Source organism: Brienomyrus brachyistius, unplaced genomic scaffold, assembly GCF_023856365.1.
Source record: "Brienomyrus brachyistius isolate T26 unplaced genomic scaffold, BBRACH_0.4 scaffold45, whole genome shotgun sequence".
In the NCBI taxonomy this organism is placed as follows: domain Eukaryota; kingdom Metazoa; phylum Chordata; class Actinopteri; order Osteoglossiformes; family Mormyridae; genus Brienomyrus; species Brienomyrus brachyistius.
The window spans coordinates 506,517-527,654 of NW_026042320.1; the positions used below are offsets into that span (position 1 = coordinate 506,517).

At 46.1% G+C, this 21,138-nt stretch overlaps 2 long non-coding RNA genes across 5 annotated transcripts; both read left to right on the forward strand.

Annotated features, from left to right (window-relative positions):
• The first annotated feature begins 2,656 nt into the window (after positions 1–2,656).
• Positions 2,657–4,400, forward strand: LOC125723086 (uncharacterized). Of its 2 annotated transcripts, none has more exons than XR_007386725.1 (3): positions 2,657–3,179; positions 3,242–3,551; positions 4,234–4,400. It is a non-coding gene; the product is annotated as an uncharacterized LOC125723086 (long non-coding RNA). The 2 variants fall into 2 exon arrangements; XR_007386726.1 differs by lacking the exon at positions 4,234–4,400 and adding an exon at positions 3,676–3,840.
• A 3,744-nt stretch (positions 4,401–8,144) lies between these two features.
• On the forward strand, positions 8,145–18,437 carry LOC125723085 (uncharacterized). Of its 3 annotated transcripts, XR_007386723.1 has the most exons (4): positions 8,145–8,449; positions 9,876–10,123; positions 17,130–17,238; positions 17,363–17,663. It is a non-coding gene; the product is annotated as an uncharacterized LOC125723085 (long non-coding RNA). The 3 variants fall into 3 exon arrangements; XR_007386724.1 differs by lacking the exons at positions 8,145–8,449; positions 9,876–10,123 and adding an exon at positions 16,650–16,819; XR_007386722.1 differs by lacking the exons at positions 8,145–8,449; positions 9,876–10,123 and adding an exon at positions 17,688–18,437 and having other exon boundaries at positions 16,827–17,238; positions 17,363–17,625.
• Positions 18,438–21,138: the final 2,701 nt, after the last annotated feature.

A 21,138-nucleotide genomic window follows, 5' to 3' on the forward strand; every position in this document is an offset into this window, starting at 1 on the left:
ACAGACACACTTTCATACATATCTGTAATGACTGAAACATACAATACATGAATCAAACAGTAATAATAATAATTAATAAAAATAACAGCAAAAAAGTAGGGGGGCGGTGGGCATTGAGGTAGCTTTTATTCACAAAATAGTTTGCTGCAAACATACATCCATCCATCCATTTTCCAAACCGCTTATCCTACTGGGTCGCAGGGGGTCCGGAGCCTATCCCGGAAGCAATAGGCAGGGAACAACCCGGGATGGGGGGCCAACCCATCACAGGGCACATTCACATACCAGTCGGGCAATTTAGCAACTCCAATTAGCCTCAGCATGTTTTTGGACTGTGGGGGAAACCGGAGTACCTGGAGGAAACCCCACAACGACATGGGGAGAACATGCAAACTCCACACACATGTGACCCAGGCGGAGACTTGAACCCGGGTCCCAGAGGTGTGAGGCAACAGTACTAACCACTGCACCACCATGCCACCTTGAATGAAATAACAAATAAAACACTTTCAAATCACATGAGCCTATATTTTATTCACAACAGAACATAGATGATATTACAAATGTTCAAAGGCCGAAGACCTGTATTGGATGTCTGTGGTCTTCGGGCCCTCAGACGACTCTGCATCACTCATGGGCATGATTGTGTCAATGACATTACTAAATGGGCCCAGGAATACTTCCAGAAAGCACAGTCGGTAAACACAATCTGCCATGCCATCTGCAGATGCCAGCTAAAGCTCTATCATGCAAAAAGGAAGCCATATCTGAACACGGTCCAGAAGCGCCATCGTGTCCTGTGGGCCAAGACTCATTTGAAATGGACTGTTTCAAAGTGGGAAGGTGTTCTATGGTCAGACGAGTCCAAATCTGACATTCTTGTTGGTAATGAAGGGCGCCGTGTCCTCCGGGCTAAAGAGGAGGGAGACCTTCCAGTGTGTTATCAGCGTTCAGTTCAAAAGCCAGCATCTCTGATGGTATGGGGGTGCATAAGTGCATACGGTATGGGCAGTTGCATGTTTTGGAAGGAACTATGAATGCTGAAAGCTATATAAAGGTTTTAGAGCAGCACATGCTCCCCTCCAGAGGACGTCTGTTTCAGGGAAGGCCTTGTGTACAGGGTGGGCCATTTATATGGATACACCTTAATAAAATGGGAATGGTTGGTGATATTAACTTCCTGTTTGTGGCACATTAGTATATGTGAGGGGGGAAACTTTTCTAGATGGGTGGTGACCATGGTGGCCATTTTGAAGTCGGCCATTTTGGATCCAACTTTTGTTTTTTCAATAGGAAGAGGGTCATGTGACACATCAAACTTATTGGGAATTTCACAAGAAAAACAATGGTGTGCTTGGTTTTAACGTAACTTTATTCTTTCATGAGTTATTTACAAGTTTCTGACCACTTATAAAATGTGTTCAGTGTGCTGCCCATTGTGTTGGATTGTCAATGCAACCCTCTTCTCCCACTCTTCACACACTGATAGCAACACCACAGGAGAAATGCTAGCACAGGCTTCCAGTATCCGTAGTTTCATATGCTGCACATCTCGTATCTTCACAGCATAGACAATTGCCTTCAGATGACCCCAAAGATAAAAGTCTAAGGGGGTCAGATCGGGAGACCTTGGGGGCCATTAAACTGGCCCACGACGACCAATCCACTTTCCAGGAAACTGTTCATCTAGGAATGCTGGGACCTGACACCCATAATGTGGTGGTGCACCATCTTGCTGGAAAAACTCAGGGAACGTTCCAGCTTCAGTGCATAAAGAGGGAAACACATCATCATGTAGCAATTTCACATATCCAGTGGCCTTGAGGTTTCCATTGATGAAGAATGGCCCCACTATCTTTCGACCCCATACACCACACCATACCATCAATTTTTTTGTTCCAACAGTCTTGGAGGGATCTATCCAATGTGGGTTAGTGTCAGACCAATAGCTACAATGACCCGGTTACTGCGTTCACCAGACATCAACACAATTTCTATCCGCTCCTCATGTGTTAACCTCTGCGACATGTCAATGGCTGTTAACAAAGAGTAACTTGTAAATTTCTCATGAAAGAATAAAGTTACGTTAAAACCAAGCACACCATTGTTTTTCTTGTGAAATTCCCAATAAGTTTGATGTGTCACATGACCCTCTTCCTATTGAAAAAACAAAAGTTGGATCCAAAATGGCCGACTTAAAAATGGCCACCATGGTCACCACCCATCTTGAAAAGTTTCCCCCCTCACATATACTAATGTGCCACAAACAGGAAGTTAATATCACCAACCATTCCCATTTTATTAAGGTGTATCCATATAAATGGCCCACCCTGTATTTCAGCAGGACAATGCAAAACCACATACTGCAGATATTACAACAGCATGGCTTCGTGGGAGAAGAGTCCGGGTGCTAAATTGGCCTGTCTGCAGTCCAGATCTTTCACCTATAGAGAATATACAGTAATTACCTGTGACACCCATGGTGCACTGTGAGCAGGTATACAGGCCAACAGAGCATGCAGATAATTATCTGTGACACCCATTGTACACTGTGAGCAGGTATACAGGCCAACAGAGCATGCAGATAATTATCTGTGACACCCATTGTACACTGTGAGCAGGTATACAGGCCAACAGAGCAGGCAGAAAATTATCTGTGACACCCATGGTGCACTGTGAGCAGGTATACAGGCCCACAGAGCATGCAGATAATTATCTGTGACACCCATTGTACACTGTGAGCAGGAATACAGGCCAACAGAGCATGCAGATAATTATCTGTGACACCCATGGTGCACTGTGAGCAGGTATACAGGCCCACAGAGCATGCAGATAATTATCTGTGACACCCATTGTACACTGTGAGCAGGTATACAGGCCAACAGAGCATGCAGATAATTATCTGTGACACCCATGGTGCACTGTGAGCAGGTATACAGGCCAACAGAGCATGCAGATAATTATCTGTGACACCCATTGTACACTGTGAGCAGGTATACAGGCCCACAGAGCATGCAGATAATTATCTGTGACACCCATTGTACACTGTGAGCAGGTATACAGGCCAACAGAGCATGCAGATAATTATATGTGACACCCATTGCACACTGTGAGCAGGTATACAGGCCCACAGAGCATGCAGATAATTATCTGTGACACCCATGGTGCACTGTGAGCAGGTATAAAGGCCCACAGAGCATGCAGATAATTATCTGTGACACCCATTGTACACTGTGAGCAGGTATACAGGCCAACAGAGCATGCAGATAATTATATGTGACACCCATTGCACACTGTGAGCAGGTATACAGGCCCACAGAGCATGCAGATAATTATCTGTGACACCCATGGTGCACTGTGAGCAGGTATACAGGCCAACAGACCATGCAGATAATTATCTGTGACACCCATGGTGCACTGTGAGCAGGTATACAGGCCCACAGAGCATGCAGATAATTACCTGTGACACCCATGGTGCACTGTGAGCAGGTATACAGGCCCACAGAGCATGCAGATAATTATCTGTGACACCCATGGTGCACTGTGAGCAGGTATATAAGCCCACAGAGCATGCAGATAATTATCTGTGACACCCATTGTACACTGTGAGCAGGTATACAGGCCAACAGAGCATGCAGATAATTATCTGTGACACCCATGGTGCACTGTGAGCAGGTATACAGGCCAACAGAGCATGCAGATAATTATCTGTGACACCCATTGTACACTGTGAGCAGGTATACAGGCCAACAGAGCATGCAGATAATTATCTGTGACACCTATGGTGCACTGTGAGCAGGTATACAGGCCCACAGAGCATGCAGATAATTATCTGTGACACCCATTGTACACTGTGAGCAGGTATACAGGCCAACAGAGCATGCAGATAATTATCTGTGACACCCATGGTGCACTGTGAGCAGGTATACAGGCCCACAGAGCATGCAAATAATTACCTGTGACACCCATGGTGCACTGTGAGCAGGTATACAGGCCCACAGAGCATGCAGATAATTATCTGTGACACCCATTGTACACTGTGAGCAGGTATCCAGGCCCACAGAGCATGCAGATAATTATCTGTGACACCCATGGTGCACTGTGAGCAGGTATACAGGCCCACAGAGCATGCAGATAATTATCTGTGACACCCATTGTACACTGTGAGCAGGTATACAGGCCAACAGAGCATGCAGATAATTATCTGTGACACCCATGGTGCACTGTGAGCAGGTATACAGGCCAACAGAGCATGCAGATAATTATCTGTGACACCCATTGTACACTGTGAGCAGGTATACAGGCCCACAGAGCATGCAGATAATTATCTGTGACACCCATTGTACACTGTGAGCAGGTATACAGGCCAACAGAGCATGCAGATAATTATATGTGACACCCATTGCGCACTGTGAGCAGGTATACAGGCCCACAGAGCATGCAGATGATTATCTGTGACACCCATGGTGCACTGTGAGCAGGTATACAGGCCCACAGAGCATGCAGATAATTATCTGTGACACCCATTGTACACTGTGAGCAGGTATACAGGCCAACAGAGCATGCAGATAATTATATGTGACACCCATTGCACACTGTGAGCAGGTATACAGGCCCACAGAGCATGCAGATAATTATCTGTGACACCCATTGTACACTGTGAGCAGGTATACAGGCCAACAGAACATGCAGCTAATTATCTGTGACACCCATTGTGCACTGTGATCAGGTATACAGGCCCACAGAGCATGCAGATAATTATCTTTGACACCCATGGTGCACTGTGAGCAGGTATACAGGCCCACAGAGCATGCAGATAATTACCTGTGACACCCATGGTGCACTGTGAGCAGGTATACAGGCCCACAGAGCATGCAGATAATTATCTTTGACACCCATGGTGCACTGTGAGCAGGTATACAGGCCCACAGAGCATGCAGATAATTATCTGTGACACCCATTGTACACTGTGAGCAGGTATACAGGCCCACAGAGCATGCAGATAATTATCTTTGACACCCATGGTGCACTGTGAGCAGGTATACAGGCCCACAGAGCATGCAGATAATTATCTGTGACACCCATTGTACACTGTGAGCAGGTATACAGGCCAACAGAGCATGCAGATAATTATCTGTGACACCCATTGTACACTGTGAGCAGGTATACAGGCCAACAGAGCATGCAGATAATTATCTGTGACACCCATGGTGCACTGTGAGCAGGTATACAGGCCCACAGAGCATGCAAATAATTACCTGTGACACCCATGGTGCACTGTGAGCAGGTATACAGGCCCACAGAGCATGCAGATAATTATCTGTGACACCCATTGTACACTGTGAGCAGGTATCCAGGCCCACAGAGCATGCAGATAATTATCTGTGACACCCATGGTGCACTGTGAGCAGGTATACAGGCCCACAGAGCATGCAGATAATTATCTGTGACACCCATTGTACACTGTGAGCAGGTATACAGGCCAACAGAGCATGCAGATAATTATCTGTGACACCCATGGTGCACTGTGAGCAGGTATACAGGCCAACAGAGCATGCAGATAATTATCTGTGACACCCATTGTACACTGTGAGCAGGTATACAGGCCCACAGAGCATGCAGATAATTATCTGTGACACCCATTGTACACTGTGAGCAGGTATACAGGCCAACAGAGCATGCAGATAATTATATGTGACACCCATTGCGCACTGTGAGCAGGTATACAGGCCCACAGAGCATGCAGATGATTATCTGTGACACCCATGGTGCACTGTGAGCAGGTATACAGGCCCACAGAGCATGCAGATAATTATCTGTGACACCCATTGTACACTGTGAGCAGGTATACAGGCCAACAGAGCATGCAGATAATTATATGTGACACCCATTGCACACTGTGAGCAGGTATACAGGCCCACAGAGCATGCAGATAATTATCTGTGACACCCATTGTACACTGTGAGCAGGTATACAGGCCAACAGAACATGCAGCTAATTATCTGTGACACCCATTGTGCACTGTGATCAGGTATACAGGCCCACAGAGCATGCAGATAATTATCTTTGACACCCATGGTGCACTGTGAGCAGGTATACAGGCCCACAGAGCATGCAGATAATTACCTGTGACACCCATGGTGCACTGTGAGCAGGTATACAGGCCCACAGAGCATGCAGATAATTATCTTTGACACCCATGGTGCACTGTGAGCAGGTATACAGGCCCACAGAGCATGCAGATAATTATCTGTGACACCCATTGTACACTGTGAGCAGGTATACAGGCCCACAGAGCATGCAGATAATTATCTTTGACACCCATGGTGCACTGTGAGCAGGTATACAGGCCCACAGAGCATGCAGATAATTATCTGTGACACCCATTGTACACTGTGAGCAGGTATACAGGCCAACAGAACATGCAGATAATTATCTGTGACACCCATTGTACACTGTGAGCAGGTATACAGGCCCACAGAGCATGCAGATAATTATCTTTGACACCCATTGTGCACTGTGAGCAGGTATACAGGCCCACAGAGCATGCAGATAATTATCTGTGACACCCGTTGTACACTGTGAGCAGGTATACAGGCCCACAGAGCATGCAGATAATTATCTTTGACACCTATGGTGCACTGTGAGCAGGTATACAGGCCCACAGAGCATGCAGATAATTATCTGTGACACCCATTGTACACTGTGAGCAGGTATACAGGCCCACAGAGCATGCAGATAATTATCTTTGACACCCATGGTGCACTGTGAGCAGGTATACAGGCCCACAGAGCATGCAGATAATTATCTGTGACACCCATTGTACACTGTGAGCAGGTATACAGGCCAACAGAACATGCAGCTAATTATCTGTGACACCCATTGTGCACTGTGATCAGGTATACAGGCCCACAGAGCATGCAGATAATTATCTTTGACACCCATTGTGCACTGTGAGCAGGTATACAGGCCCACAGAGCATGCAGATAATTATCTGTGACACCCATTGTACACTGTGAGCAGGTATACAGGCCCACAGAGCATGCAGATAATTATCTTTGACACCCATGGTACACTGTGAGCAGGTAGACAGGCCCACAGAGCATGCAGATAATTATCTGTGACACCCATGGTGCACTGTGAGCAGGTATACAGGCCCACAGAGCATGCAGATAATTATCTGTGACACCCATGGTGCACTGTGAGCAGATATACAGGCCCACAGAGCATGCAGATAATTATCTGTGACACCCATGGTGCACTGTGAGCAGGTATACAGGCCAACAGAGCATGCAGATAATTATCTGTGACACCCATGGTGCACTGTGAGCAGGTATACAGGCCCACAGAGTATGCAGATAATTATCTTTGACACCCATGGTGCACTTTGAGCAGGTATACAGGCCCACAGAGCATGCAGATAATTATCTGTGACACCCATGGTGCACTGTGAGCAGGTAAACAGGCCAACAGAGCATGCAGATAATTATCTGCGACACCCATTGTACACTGTGAGCAGGTATACAGGCCAACAGAGCATGCAGATAATTATCTGTGACACCCATGGTGCACTGTGAGCAGGTATACAGGCCCACAGAGCATGCAGATAATTACCTGTGACACCCATTGTACACTGTGAGCAGGTATACAGGCCAACAGAACATGCAGATAATTATCTTTGACACCCATGGTGCACTGTGAGCAGGTATACAGGCCCACAGAGCATGCAGATAATTATCTGTGACACCCATTGTACACTGTGAGCAGGTATACAGGCCAACAGAACATGCAGCTAATTATCTGTGACACCCATTGTACACTGTGAGCAGGTATACAGGCCAACAGAACATGCAGCTAATTATCTGTGACACCCATTGTACACTGTGATCAGGTATACAGGCCCACAGAGCATGCAGATAATTATCTTTGACACCCATTGTGCACTGTGAGCAGGTATACAGGCCCACAGAGCATGCAGATAATTATCTGTGACACCCATTGTACACTGTGAGCAGGTATACAGGCCCACAGAGCATGCAGATAATTATCTTTGACACCCATGGTACACTGTGAGCAGGTATACAGGCCCACAGAGCATGCAGATAATTATCTTTGACACCCATGGTACACTGTGAGCAGGTATACAGGCCCATAGAGCATGCAGATAATTATCTGTGACACCCATGGTGCACTGTGAGCAGGTATACAGGCCCACAAAGCATGCAGATAATTATCTGTGACACCCATGGTGCACTGTGAGCAGATATACAGGCCCACAGAGCATGCAGATAATTATCTGTGACACCCATGGTGCACTGTGAGCAGGTATACAGGCCAACAGAGCATGCAGATAATTATCTGTGACACCCATGGTGCACTGTGAGCAGGTATACAGGCCCACAGAGCATGCAGATAATTATCTTTGACACCCATGGTGCACTTTGAGCAGGTATACAGGCCCACAGAGCATGCAGATAATTATCTCTGACACCCATGGTGCACTGTGAGCAGGTATACAGGCCAACAGAGCATGCAGATAATTATCTGTGACACCCATGGTGCACTGTGAGCAGGTATACAGGCCCACAGAGCATGCAGATAATTACCTGTGACACCCATGGTGCACTGTGAGCAGGTATACAGGCCCACAGAGCATGCAGATAATTATCTTTGACACCCATGGTGCACTGTGAGCAGGTATACAGGCCCACAGAGCATGCAGATAATTATCTGTGACACCCATTGTACACTGTGAGCAGGTATACAGGCCCACAGAGCATGCAGATAATTATCTTTGACACCCATGGTGCACTGTGAGCAGGTATACAGGCCCACAGAGCATGCAGATAATTATCTGTGACACCCATTGTACACTGTGAGCAGGTATACAGGCCAACAGAACATGCAGATAATTATCTGTGACACCCATTGTACACTGTGAGCAGGTATACAGGCCCACAGAGCATGCAGATAATTATCTTTGACACCCATTGTGCACTGTGAGCAGGTATACAGGCCCACAGAGCATGCAGATAATTATCTGTGACACCCGTTGTACACTGTGAGCAGGTATACAGGCCCACAGAGCATGCAGATAATTATCTTTGACACCTATGGTGCACTGTGAGCAGGTATACAGGCCCACAGAGCATGCAGATAATTATCTGTGACACCCATTGTACACTGTGAGCAGGTATACAGGCCCACAGAGCATGCAGATAATTATCTTTGACACCCATGGTGCACTGTGAGCAGGTATACAGGCCCACAGAGCATGCAGATAATTATCTGTGACACCCATTGTACACTGTGAGCAGGTATACAGGCCAACAGAACATGCAGCTAATTATCTGTGACACCCATTGTGCACTGTGATCAGGTATACAGGCCCACAGAGCATGCAGATAATTATCTTTGACACCCATTGTGCACTGTGAGCAGGTATACAGGCCCACAGAGCATGCAGATAATTATCTGTGACACCCATTGTACACTGTGAGCAGGTATACAGGCCCACAGAGCATGCAGATAATTATCTTTGACACCCATGGTACACTGTGAGCAGGTAGACAGGCCCACAGAGCATGCAGATAATTATCTGTGACACCCATGGTGCACTGTGAGCAGGTATACAGGCCCACAGAGCATGCAGATAATTATCTGTGACACCCATGGTGCACTGTGAGCAGATATACAGGCCCACAGAGCATGCAGATAATTATCTGTGACACCCATGGTGCACTGTGAGCAGGTATACAGGCCAACAGAGCATGCAGATAATTATCTGTGACACCCATGGTGCACTGTGAGCAGGTATACAGGCCCACAGAGTATGCAGATAATTATCTTTGACACCCATGGTGCACTTTGAGCAGGTATACAGGCCCACAGAGCATGCAGATAATTATCTGTGACACCCATGGTGCACTGTGAGCAGGTAAACAGGCCAACAGAGCATGCAGATAATTATCTGCGACACCCATTGTACACTGTGAGCAGGTATACAGGCCAACAGAGCATGCAGATAATTATCTGTGACACCCATGGTGCACTGTGAGCAGGTATACAGGCCCACAGAGCATGCAGATAATTACCTGTGACACCCATGGTGCACTGTGAGCAGGTATACAGGCCCACAGAGCATGCAGATAATTATCTTTGACACCCATGGTGCACTGTGAGCAGGTATACAGGCCAACAGAGCATGCAGATAATTATCTGTGACACCCATTGTACACTGTGAGCAGGTATACAGGCCAACAGAGCATGCAGATAATTATCTTTGACACCCATGGTGCACTGTGAGCAGGTATACAGGCCCACAGAGCATGCAGATAATTATCTGTGACACCCATTGTACACTGTGAGCAGGTATACAGGCCAACAGAACATGCAGATAATTATCTGTGACACCCATTGTACACTGTGAGCAGGTATACAGGCCCACAGAGCATGCAGATAATTATCTTTGACACCCATTGTGCACTGTGAGCAGGTATACAGGCCCACAGAGCATGCAGATAATTATCTGTGACACCCATTGTACACTGTGAGCAGGTATACAGGCCCACAGAGCATGCAGATAATTATCTTTGACACCCATGGTGCACTGTGAGCAGGTATACAGGCCCACAGAGCATGCAGATAATTATCTGTGACACCCATGGTGCACTGTGAGCAGGTATACAGGCCCACAGAGCATGCAAATAATTACCTGTGACACCCATGGTGCACTGTGAGCAGGTATACAGGCCGACAGAGCATGCAGATAATTATCTGTGACACCCATTGTACACTGTGAGCAGGTATCCAGGCCCACAGAGCATGCAGATAATTATCTGTGACACCCATGGTGCACTGTGAGCAGGTATACAGGCCCACAGAGCATGCAGATAATTATCTGTGACACCCATTGTACACTGTGAGCAGGTATACAGGCCAACAGAGCATGCAGATAATTATCTGTGACACCCATGGTGCACTGTGAGCAGGTATAGAGGCCAACAGAGCATGCAGATAATTTTCTGTGACACCCATTGTACACTGTGAGCAGGTATACAGGCCAACAGAGCATGCAGATAATTATCTGTGACACCCATGGTGCACTGTGAGCAGGTATACAGGCCAACAGAGCATGCAGATAATTATCTGTGACACCCATGGTGCACTGTGAGCAGGTATACAGGCCCACAGAGCATGCAGATAATTATCTGTGACACCCATGGTGCACTGTGAGCAGGTATACAGGCCCACAGAGCATGCAGATAATTATCTGTGACACCCATTGTACACTGTGAGCAGGAATACAGGCCAACAGAACATGCAGATAATTATCTGTGACACCCATTGTACACTGTGAGCATGTATACAGGCCAACAGAGCATGCAGATAATTATCTGTGACACCCATGGTGCACTGTGAGCAGGTATACAGGCCCACAGAGCATGCAGATAATTACCTGTGACACCCATGGTGCACTGTGAGCAGGTATACAGGCCCACAGAGCATGCAGATAATTATCTTTGACACCCATGGTGCACTGTGAGCAGGTATACAGGCCCACAGAGCATGCAGATAATTATCTGTGACACCCATTGTACACTGTTTGCAGGTATACAGGCCCACAGAGCATGCAGATAATTATCTTTGACACCCATGGTGCACTGTGAGCAGGTATACAGGCCCACAGAGCATGCAGATAATTATCTGTGACACCCATGGTGCACTGTGAGCAGGTATACAGGCCCACAGAGCATGCAGATAATTATCTGTGACACCCATGGTGCACTGTGAGCAGGTATACAGGCCCACAGAGTATGCAGATAATTATCTTTGACACCCATGGTGCACTTTGAGCAGGTATACAGGCCCACAGAGCATGCAGATAATTATCTGTGACACCCATGGTGCACTGTGAGCAGGTAAACAGGCCAACAGAGCATGCAGATAATTATCTGCGACACCCATTGTACACTGTGAGCAGGTATACAGGCCAACAGAGCATGCAGATAATTATCTGTGACACCCATGGTGCACTGTGAGCAGGTATACAGGCCCACAGAGCATGCAGATAATTACCTGTGACACCCATGGTGCACTGTGAGCAGGTATACAGGCCCACAGAGCATGCAGATAATTATCTTTGACACCCATGGTGCACTGTGAGCAGGTATACAGGCCAACAGAGCATGCAGATAATTATCTGTGACACCCATTGTACACTGTGAGCAGGTATACAGGCCAACAGAGCATGCAGATAATTATCTTTGACACCCATGGTGCACTGTGAGCAGGTATACAGGCCCACAGAGCATGCAGATAATTATCTGTGACACCCATTGTACACTGTGAGCAGGTATACAGGCCAACAGAACATGCAGATAATTATCTGTGACACCCATTGTACACTGTGAGCAGGTATACAGGCCCACAGAGCATGCAGATAATTATCTTTGACACCCATTGTGCACTGTGAGCAGGTATACAGGCCCACAGAGCATGCAGATAATTATCTGTGACACCCATTGTACACTGTGAGCAGGTATACAGGCCCACAGAGCATGCAGATAATTATCTTTGACACCCATGGTGCACTGTGAGCAGGTATACAGGCCCACAGAGCATGCAGATAATTATCTGTGACACCCATGGTGCACTGTGAGCAGGTATACAGGCCCACAGAGCATGCAAATAATTACCTGTGACACCCATGGTGCACTGTGAGCAGGTATACAGGCCGACAGAGCATGCAGATAATTATCTGTGACACCCATTGTACACTGTGAGCAGGTATCCAGGCCCACAGAGCATGCAGATAATTATCTGTGACACCCATGGTGCACTGTGAGCAGGTATACAGGCCCACAGAGCATGCAGATAATTATCTGTGACACCCATTGTACACTGTGAGCAGGTATACAGGCCAACAGAGCATGCAGATAATTATCTGTGACACCCATGGTGCACTGTGAGCAGGTATAGAGGCCAACAGAGCATGCAGATAATTTTCTGTGACACCCATTGTACACTGTGAGCAGGTATACAGGCCAACAGAGCATGCAGATAATTATCTGTGACACCCATGGTGCACTGTGAGCAGGTATACAGGCCAACAGAGCATGCAGATAATTATCTGTGACACCCATGGTGCACTGTGAGCAGGTATACAGGCCCACAGAGCATGCAGATAATTATCTGTGACACCCATGGTGCACTGTGAGCAGGTATACAGGCCCACAGAGCATGCAGATAATTATCTGTGACACCCATTGTACACTGTGAGCAGGAATACAGGCCAACAGAACATGCAGATAATTATCTGTGACACCCATTGTACACTGTGAGCATGTATACAGGCCAACAGAGCATGCAGATAATTATCTGTGACACCCATGGTGCACTGTGAGCAGGTATACAGGCCCACAGAGCATGCAGATAATTACCTGTGACACCCATGGTGCACTGTGAGCAGGTATACAGGCCCACAGAGCATGCAGATAATTATCTTTGACACCCATGGTGCACTGTGAGCAGGTATACAGGCCCACAGAGCATGCAGATAATTATCTGTGACACCCATTGTACACTGTTTGCAGGTATACAGGCCCACAGAGCATGCAGATAATTATCTTTGACACCCATGGTGCACTGTGAGCAGGTATACAGGCCCACAGAGCATGCAGATAATTATCTGTGACACCCATTGTACACTGTGAGCAGGTATACAGGCCAACAGAACATGCAGCTAATTATCTGTGACACCCATTGTACACTGTGATCAGGTATACAGGCCCACAGAGCATGCAGATAATTATCTTTGACACCCATTGTGCACTGTGAGCAGGTATACAGGCCCACAGAGCATGCAGATAATTATCTGTGACACCCATTGTACACTGTGAGCAGGTATACAGGCCCACAGAGCATGCAGATAATTATCTTTGACACCCATGGTACACTGTGAGCAGGTATACAGGCCCACAGAGCATGCAGATAATTATCTTTGACACCCATGGTACACTGTGAGCAGGTATACAGGCCCATAGAGCATGCAGATAATTATCTGTGACACCCATGGTGCACTGTGAGCAGGTATACAGGCCCACAAAGCATGCAGATAATTATCTGTGACACCCATCGTGCACTGTGAGCAGATATACAGGCCCACAGAGCATGCAGATAATTATCTGTGACACCCATGGTGCACTGTGAGCAGGTATACAGGCCAACAGAGCATGCAGATAATTATCTGTGACACCCATGGTGCACTGTGAGCAGGTATACAGGCCCACAGAGCATGCAGATAATTATCTTTGACACCCATGGTGCACTTTGAGCAGGTATACAGGCCCACAGAGCATGCAGATAATTATCTCTGACACCCATGGTGCACTGTGAGCAGGTATACAGGCCAACAGAGCATGCAGATAATTATCTGTGACACCCATGGTGCACTGTGAGCAGGTATACAGGCCCACAGAGCATGCAGATAATTACCTGTGACACCCATGGTGCACTGTGAGCAGGTATACAGGCCCACAGAGCATGCAGATAATTATCTTTGACACCCATGGTGCACTGTGAGCAGGTATACAGGCCCACAGAGCATGCAGATAATTATCTGTGACACCCATTGTACACTGTGAGCAGGTATACAGGCCCACAGAGCATGCAGATAATTATCTTTGACACCCATGGTGCACTGTGAGCAGGTATACAGGCCCACAGAGCATGCAGATAATTATCTGTGACACCCATTGTACACTGTGAGCAGGTATACAGGCCAACAGAACATGCAGATAATTATCTGTGACACCCATTGTACACTGTGAGCAGGTATACAGGCCCACAGAGCATGCAGATAATTATCTTTGACACCCATTGTGCACTGTGAGCAGGTATACAGGCCCACAGAGCATGCAGATAATTATCTGTGACACCCGTTGTACACTGTGAGCAGGTATACAGGCCCACAGAGCATGCAGATAATTATCTTTGACACCCATGGTGCACTGTGAGCAGGTATACAGGCCCACAGAGCATGCAGATAATTATCTGTGACACCCATTGTACACTGTGAGCAGGTATACAGGCCCACAGAGCATGCAGATAATTATCTTTGACACCCATGGTGCACTGTGAGCAGGTATACAGGCCCACAGAGCATGCAGATAATTATCTGTGACACCCATTGTACACTGTGAGCAGGTATACAGGCCAACAGAACATGCAGATAATTATCTGTGACACCCATTGTGCACTGTGATCAGGTATACAGGCCCACAGAGCATGCAGATAATTATCTTTGACACCCATTGTGCACTGTGAGCAGGTATACAGGCCCACAGAGCATGCAGATAATTATCTGTGACACCCATTGTACACTGTGAGCAGGTATACAGGCCCACAGAGCATGCAGATAATTATCTTTGACACCCATGGTACACTGTGAGCAGGTAGACAGGCCCACAGAGCATGCAGATAATTATCTGTGACACCCATGGTGCACTGTGAGCAGGTATACAGGCCCACAGAGCATGCAGATAATTATCTGTGACACCCATGGTGCACTGTGAGCAGATATACAGGCCCACAGAGCATGCAGATAATTATCTGTGACACCCATGGTGCACTGTGAGCAGGTATACAGGCCAACAGAGCATGCAGATAATTATCTGTGACACCCATGGTGCACTGTGAGCAGGTATACAGGCCCACAGAGTATGCAGATAATTATCTTTGACACCCATGGTGCACTTTGAGCAGGTATACAGGCCCACAGAGTATGCAGATAATTATCTGTGACACCCATGGTGCACTGTGAGCAGGTAAACAGGCCAACAGAGCATGCAGATAATTATCTGCGACACCCATTGTACACTGTGAGCAGGTATACAGGCCAACAGAGCATGCAGATAATTATCTGTGACACCCATGGTGCACTGTGAGCAGGTATACAGGCCCACAGAGCATGCAGATAATTACCTGTGACACCCATGGTGCACTGTGAGCAGGTATACAGGCCCACAGAGCATGCAGATAATTATCTTTGACACCCATGGTGCACTGTGAGCAGGTATACAGGCCAACAGAGCATGCAGATAATTATCTGTGACACCCATTGTACACTGTGAGCAGGTATACAGGCCAACAGAGCATGCAGATAATTATCTTTGACACCCATGGTGCACTGTGAGCAGGTATACAGGCCCACAGAGCATGCAGATAATTATCTGTGACACCCATTGTACACTGTGAGCAGGTATACAGGCCAACAGAACATGCAGATAATTATCTGTGACACCCATTGTACACTGTGAGCAGGTATACAGGCCCACAGAGCATGCAGATAATTATCTTTGACACCCATTGTGCACTGTGAGCAGGTATACAGGCCCACAGAGCATGCAGATAATTATCTGTGACACCCATTGTACACTGTGAGCAGGTATACAGGCCCACAGAGCATGCAGATAATTATCTTTGACACCCATGGTGCACTGTGAGCAGGTATACAGGCCCACAGAGCATGCAGATAATTATCTGTGACACCCATGGTGCACTGTGAGCAGGTATACAGGCCAACAGAGCATGTAGATAATTATCTGTGACACCCATGGTGCACTGTGAGCAGGTATACAGGCCCACAGAGCATGCAGATAATTATCTTTGACACCCATGGTGCACTGTGAGCAGGTATACAGGCCCACAGAGCATGCAGATAATTATCTGTGACACCCATGGTGCACTGTGAGCAGGTATACAGGCCCACAGAGCATGCAGATAATTATCTGTGACACCCATGGTGCACTGTGAGCAGGTATACAGGCCAACAGAGCATGCAGATAATTATCTGCGACACACATTGTACACTGTGAGCAGGTATACAGGCCAACAGAGCATGCAGATAATTATCTGTGACACCCATGGTGCACTGTGAGCAGGTATACAGGCCCACAGAGCATGCAGATAATTACCTGTGACACCCATTGTTCACTGTCAGCAGGTATACAGGCCCACAGAGCATGCAGAAAATTATCTGTGACACTCCTTGTACCCTGTGAGCAGGTATACAGGCCCACAGAGCATGCAGATAATTATCTGTGACACCCATTGTACATTGTGAGCAGGTATACAGGCCAACAGAGCATGCAGATAATTATCTGTGACACCCTTTGAACACTGTGAGCAGGTATACAGGACAACAGAGCCTGCAGATAATTATCTGTGACACCCACGGTGCACTGTGAGCAGGTATACAGGCCCACAGAGCATGTAGATAATTATCTGTGACACCCATTGTACACTGTGAGCAGGTATACAGGCCAACAGAGCATGCAGATAATTATCTGTGACACCCAAGGTGCACTGTGAGCAGGTATACAGGCCCACAGAGCATGCAGATAATTATCTGTGACACCCATTGTACATTGTGAGCAGGTATACAGGCCCACAGAGCATGCAGATAATTATCTGTGACACCCACGGTGCACTGTGAGCAGGTATACAGGCCCACAGAGCATGCAGATCATTATCTGTGACACCCATGGTGCACTGTGAGCAGGTATACAGGCCCACAGAGCATGCAGATAATTATCTGTGACACCCATTGTACATTGTGAGCAGGTATACAGGCCCATAGAGCATGCAGATAATTATCTGTGACACCCACGGTGCACTGTGAGCAGGTATACAGGCCCACAGAGCATGCAGATCATTATCTGTGACACCCATTGTACACTGTGAGCAGGTATCAGTACTGACTACTTTTTATATTGAGTCACATGTTTTATGTGAATTACTTTGTACTGAACTGAAGGCCAGTATTTGTCACTGTGAATATGTTGTTACAGACGTCCATCCAGAAATCAGAGCTGGGGGAAAAGATAAGGTCCTTATTCCAATTAATTTTTGGTACAAATATCTATGTGTCTGCCGCAGATGGAGGATTATATATTCTAGAGGTTTCTTTTTATTTTTAAGTTGCAGAATGTTGTCTCATCTGAGGAGGATTCAGTGTATTATGTGTGAGGTCCATTTTGGTTCTGATGCTAGATTCAGTTAGTAAATATTAGAAAAATTGCATATTCTCAACTCGCATTTATGGATTAAGTCTTTGAATGTCATGAAATGACTGTTACTGAAAAGGAGGTGGAGATGTGTAATCCCTTTCTGTCCCCGTGAGTGATAGTGAATGGTGATATTGTGAAGTAGGAAGTCCAGATTATTCCAGATTGGCGTGTATTTACAGGGTCTGAGAGTACAGTTAGTGATTTTAATGGCTTTCCACTGGGCTGTCAGTGCTGTGGAAATGGCAGCACTGTGTTGTTAAAGCAGTTTTGTTTCTTTAATGACATTTTGAGTAAGTCTGCATGTCTGAGATTTTTACAGTACAGCTGCTCCTGCTGTAACCATGAGCTGCTGTTACTGCTGTAGTGTGACCATTTAAGAACATAAGAACATAAGAACTATACAAACGAGAGGAGGCCATTCGGCCCATCAAGCTCGCTTGGGGAGAACTAAACTAATAGCTCAGAGTCGTTAAAATCTTATCTAGCTTTGATTTAAAGGAACCCAAGGATTCAGCTTGCACTACATTATCAGGAAGGCTATTCCATACTCTGACTACACGCTGCGTAAAGAAGTGCTTCCTTAAATCCAGCTTGAAATGTTCTCCCGCTAATTTCCACCTATGGCCACGAGTTCGTGTATTTAAACTAATGCTGAAGTAACTATTTGGTTGAACAGCATCCAAACCTGTTAGAATCTTATATACCTGGATCATGTCCCCCCTCAATCTCCTTTGCTTGAGACTGAACAGATTTAGCTCAAGTAACCGTTCCTCGTATGACATTCCTCTAAGACCAGGAATCATTTTTGTGGCCCTACGCTGCACCTTTTCTAAGGCCACAATGTCCTTTTTAAGATATGGTGACCAAACCTGCACACAATATTCTAGGTGAGGTCTCACCAAGGAATTGTATAATCTTAGCATTACCTCCCTTGACTTAAACTCCACACACCTGGAGATATACCCCAACATCCTATTGGCCTTTTTTATTGCTTCCCCACACTGGCGAGAATGGGACATGGAAGCATCAACATACACACCAAGGTCTTTCTCATGATCAGCTACCTTTATTTCAGTGACACCCATGAAATACCTGTACTTTATATTTCTGCTCCCTAGATGGAGTACCTTACATTTATCGACGTTAAATTTCATCTGCCAGGTATCGGCCCAGTCACTAATTAAATCAAGATCCCGCTGTAGCTGCTGAGCCACTAATTCAGTATCTGCTACACCACCCACCTTGGTGTCATCTGCAAATTTCACCAGTTTACTGTATATATTGGTATCCATATCATTTATGTAAATTAGGAACAATAGTGGTCCTAAAATCGAACCCTGCGGTACCCCACTATGAACGCAAGCCCACTGTGACATTGTGCCTCTTATAACTACTCGCTGTTTCCTATCTGTTAACCAGTTATCAATCCAGGTCACTACGGTACCTAAAATACCAGTCGCTTTGAGTTTAAGTAGGAGCCTCTTGTGGGGGACAACATCAAAAGCCTTTTGGAAATCTAAGTAGATGACATCATAGGCCTTCTTATCATCAACTTCCTGAGTAGATTCCTCAAAAAACTTTTTTAGTTGTCTTGCAGTTGATTTGCTAAGAAATAATTAAGAAAAATGAGCTTCTAATCCACCTTGAGATTTACTTTTCTGTAATGTGGAATGTTTGATTTTGTGTTTTTGTTTTTCCAGCAAAAATGTGACATTAATGAGTTTGAAAGAATTTTTCTGAAATTATTCTGGACGAGTAATTTTATTTTTATTGATTCAAGTGGGAGACTCATCTATTGTTTTGAATAAGGGGGTGTAGTTGAGGGTAACCAAGTCAGACAGCCTGTGGGAGATGTAGATACCCAAGTACAGGATATTTCCAGTGTGAAATGGACCATCCTGATCAGCTGAATCCCAGGCATCGTCAGACAGTGAGAATATTATCTGTTTTTTTCCAGTTTATTGTGTAGTTTGATATGTTTTGAAAAGGTATTAATAAAATTAAAATTTCATATATTGAGGGTTTCATAAAAACAGCAAGATATCATCTGCATAGAGACTAATTTTGTGTTGACTTATTAGTATGAATTCTATTTATTTCACTGTTCTGTCGTATTGCTGCCACAATTGTTTCTATGAAGATGGCAAACAGTGAAGGAGAGAGTGGGCATGCAGGCCGTCTTCCCCGTTGGAGTGTGAATGCAGGTGATGTGATCCCATCTGTGACACTGTAGCTTTGGCTGAGATGTACAGTATTTTAACCCAGTGGGTGAACGATTCTCCGAAGCCAAATCTATGCAATGTATTAAAGAGGAATGTCCAACTGACTGTCATATGCCGTTTCTGCATCTAATGATGTAATCATGGGTTTAGTATGGGTATGCTGAGCAGTACTGACTAAATTAAATAATCTATAGATGTTGTCCGAGGCATGTCTTGTCTTGATGAAATCTGTCTGATCAGGATGGATTATAGTAGGAATGACTGACTGTAACTGAGTGGCGAGAGCTTTTGTAATCATTTTCAAGTCTGTATTCATTAGTGAGAGTGGCGGGTAACTGGAGGGTTGTGTTGGGTCTGTAGGGAGCTGCCCACTGGCCCAATGGCGGAATCCAATGGCGCAGCAGAAGGCTGTGAATGCGTGTCGGTCCTTCCAAGCGCTCCTGGGAATTACTTACCCTTTTTAATATACAAAATATTCTTTTAGACACACATCTGACTCCATTTTATTAATGACCTTATTTCAGTATATTGTAGTCATGACGTTTATGTTGTTCAGATTACTTCTGGACTGTCTTTTAGATTACCAACTCTAGTTTTACCCCTGACGAAGGAGTCCACCAGATTCGCCTCGATCCGTGGGCTTGTTCCACAGGGTTTGTCCTAAAGGTACAGAAATCGCCACCATTTAAGACAATGTCAGCCTCTGATTATTCGGGTCCCTCGACCAATATAATTCCCCAAAGGCTCAATGTATGCCAATTACTGAGCATGTGGGTGCCTCGGAGATTAAGCCGATGTTTACCCAAACCACATGTACGTCCTCCTCAGAGGCTCAGCCGGGGGCA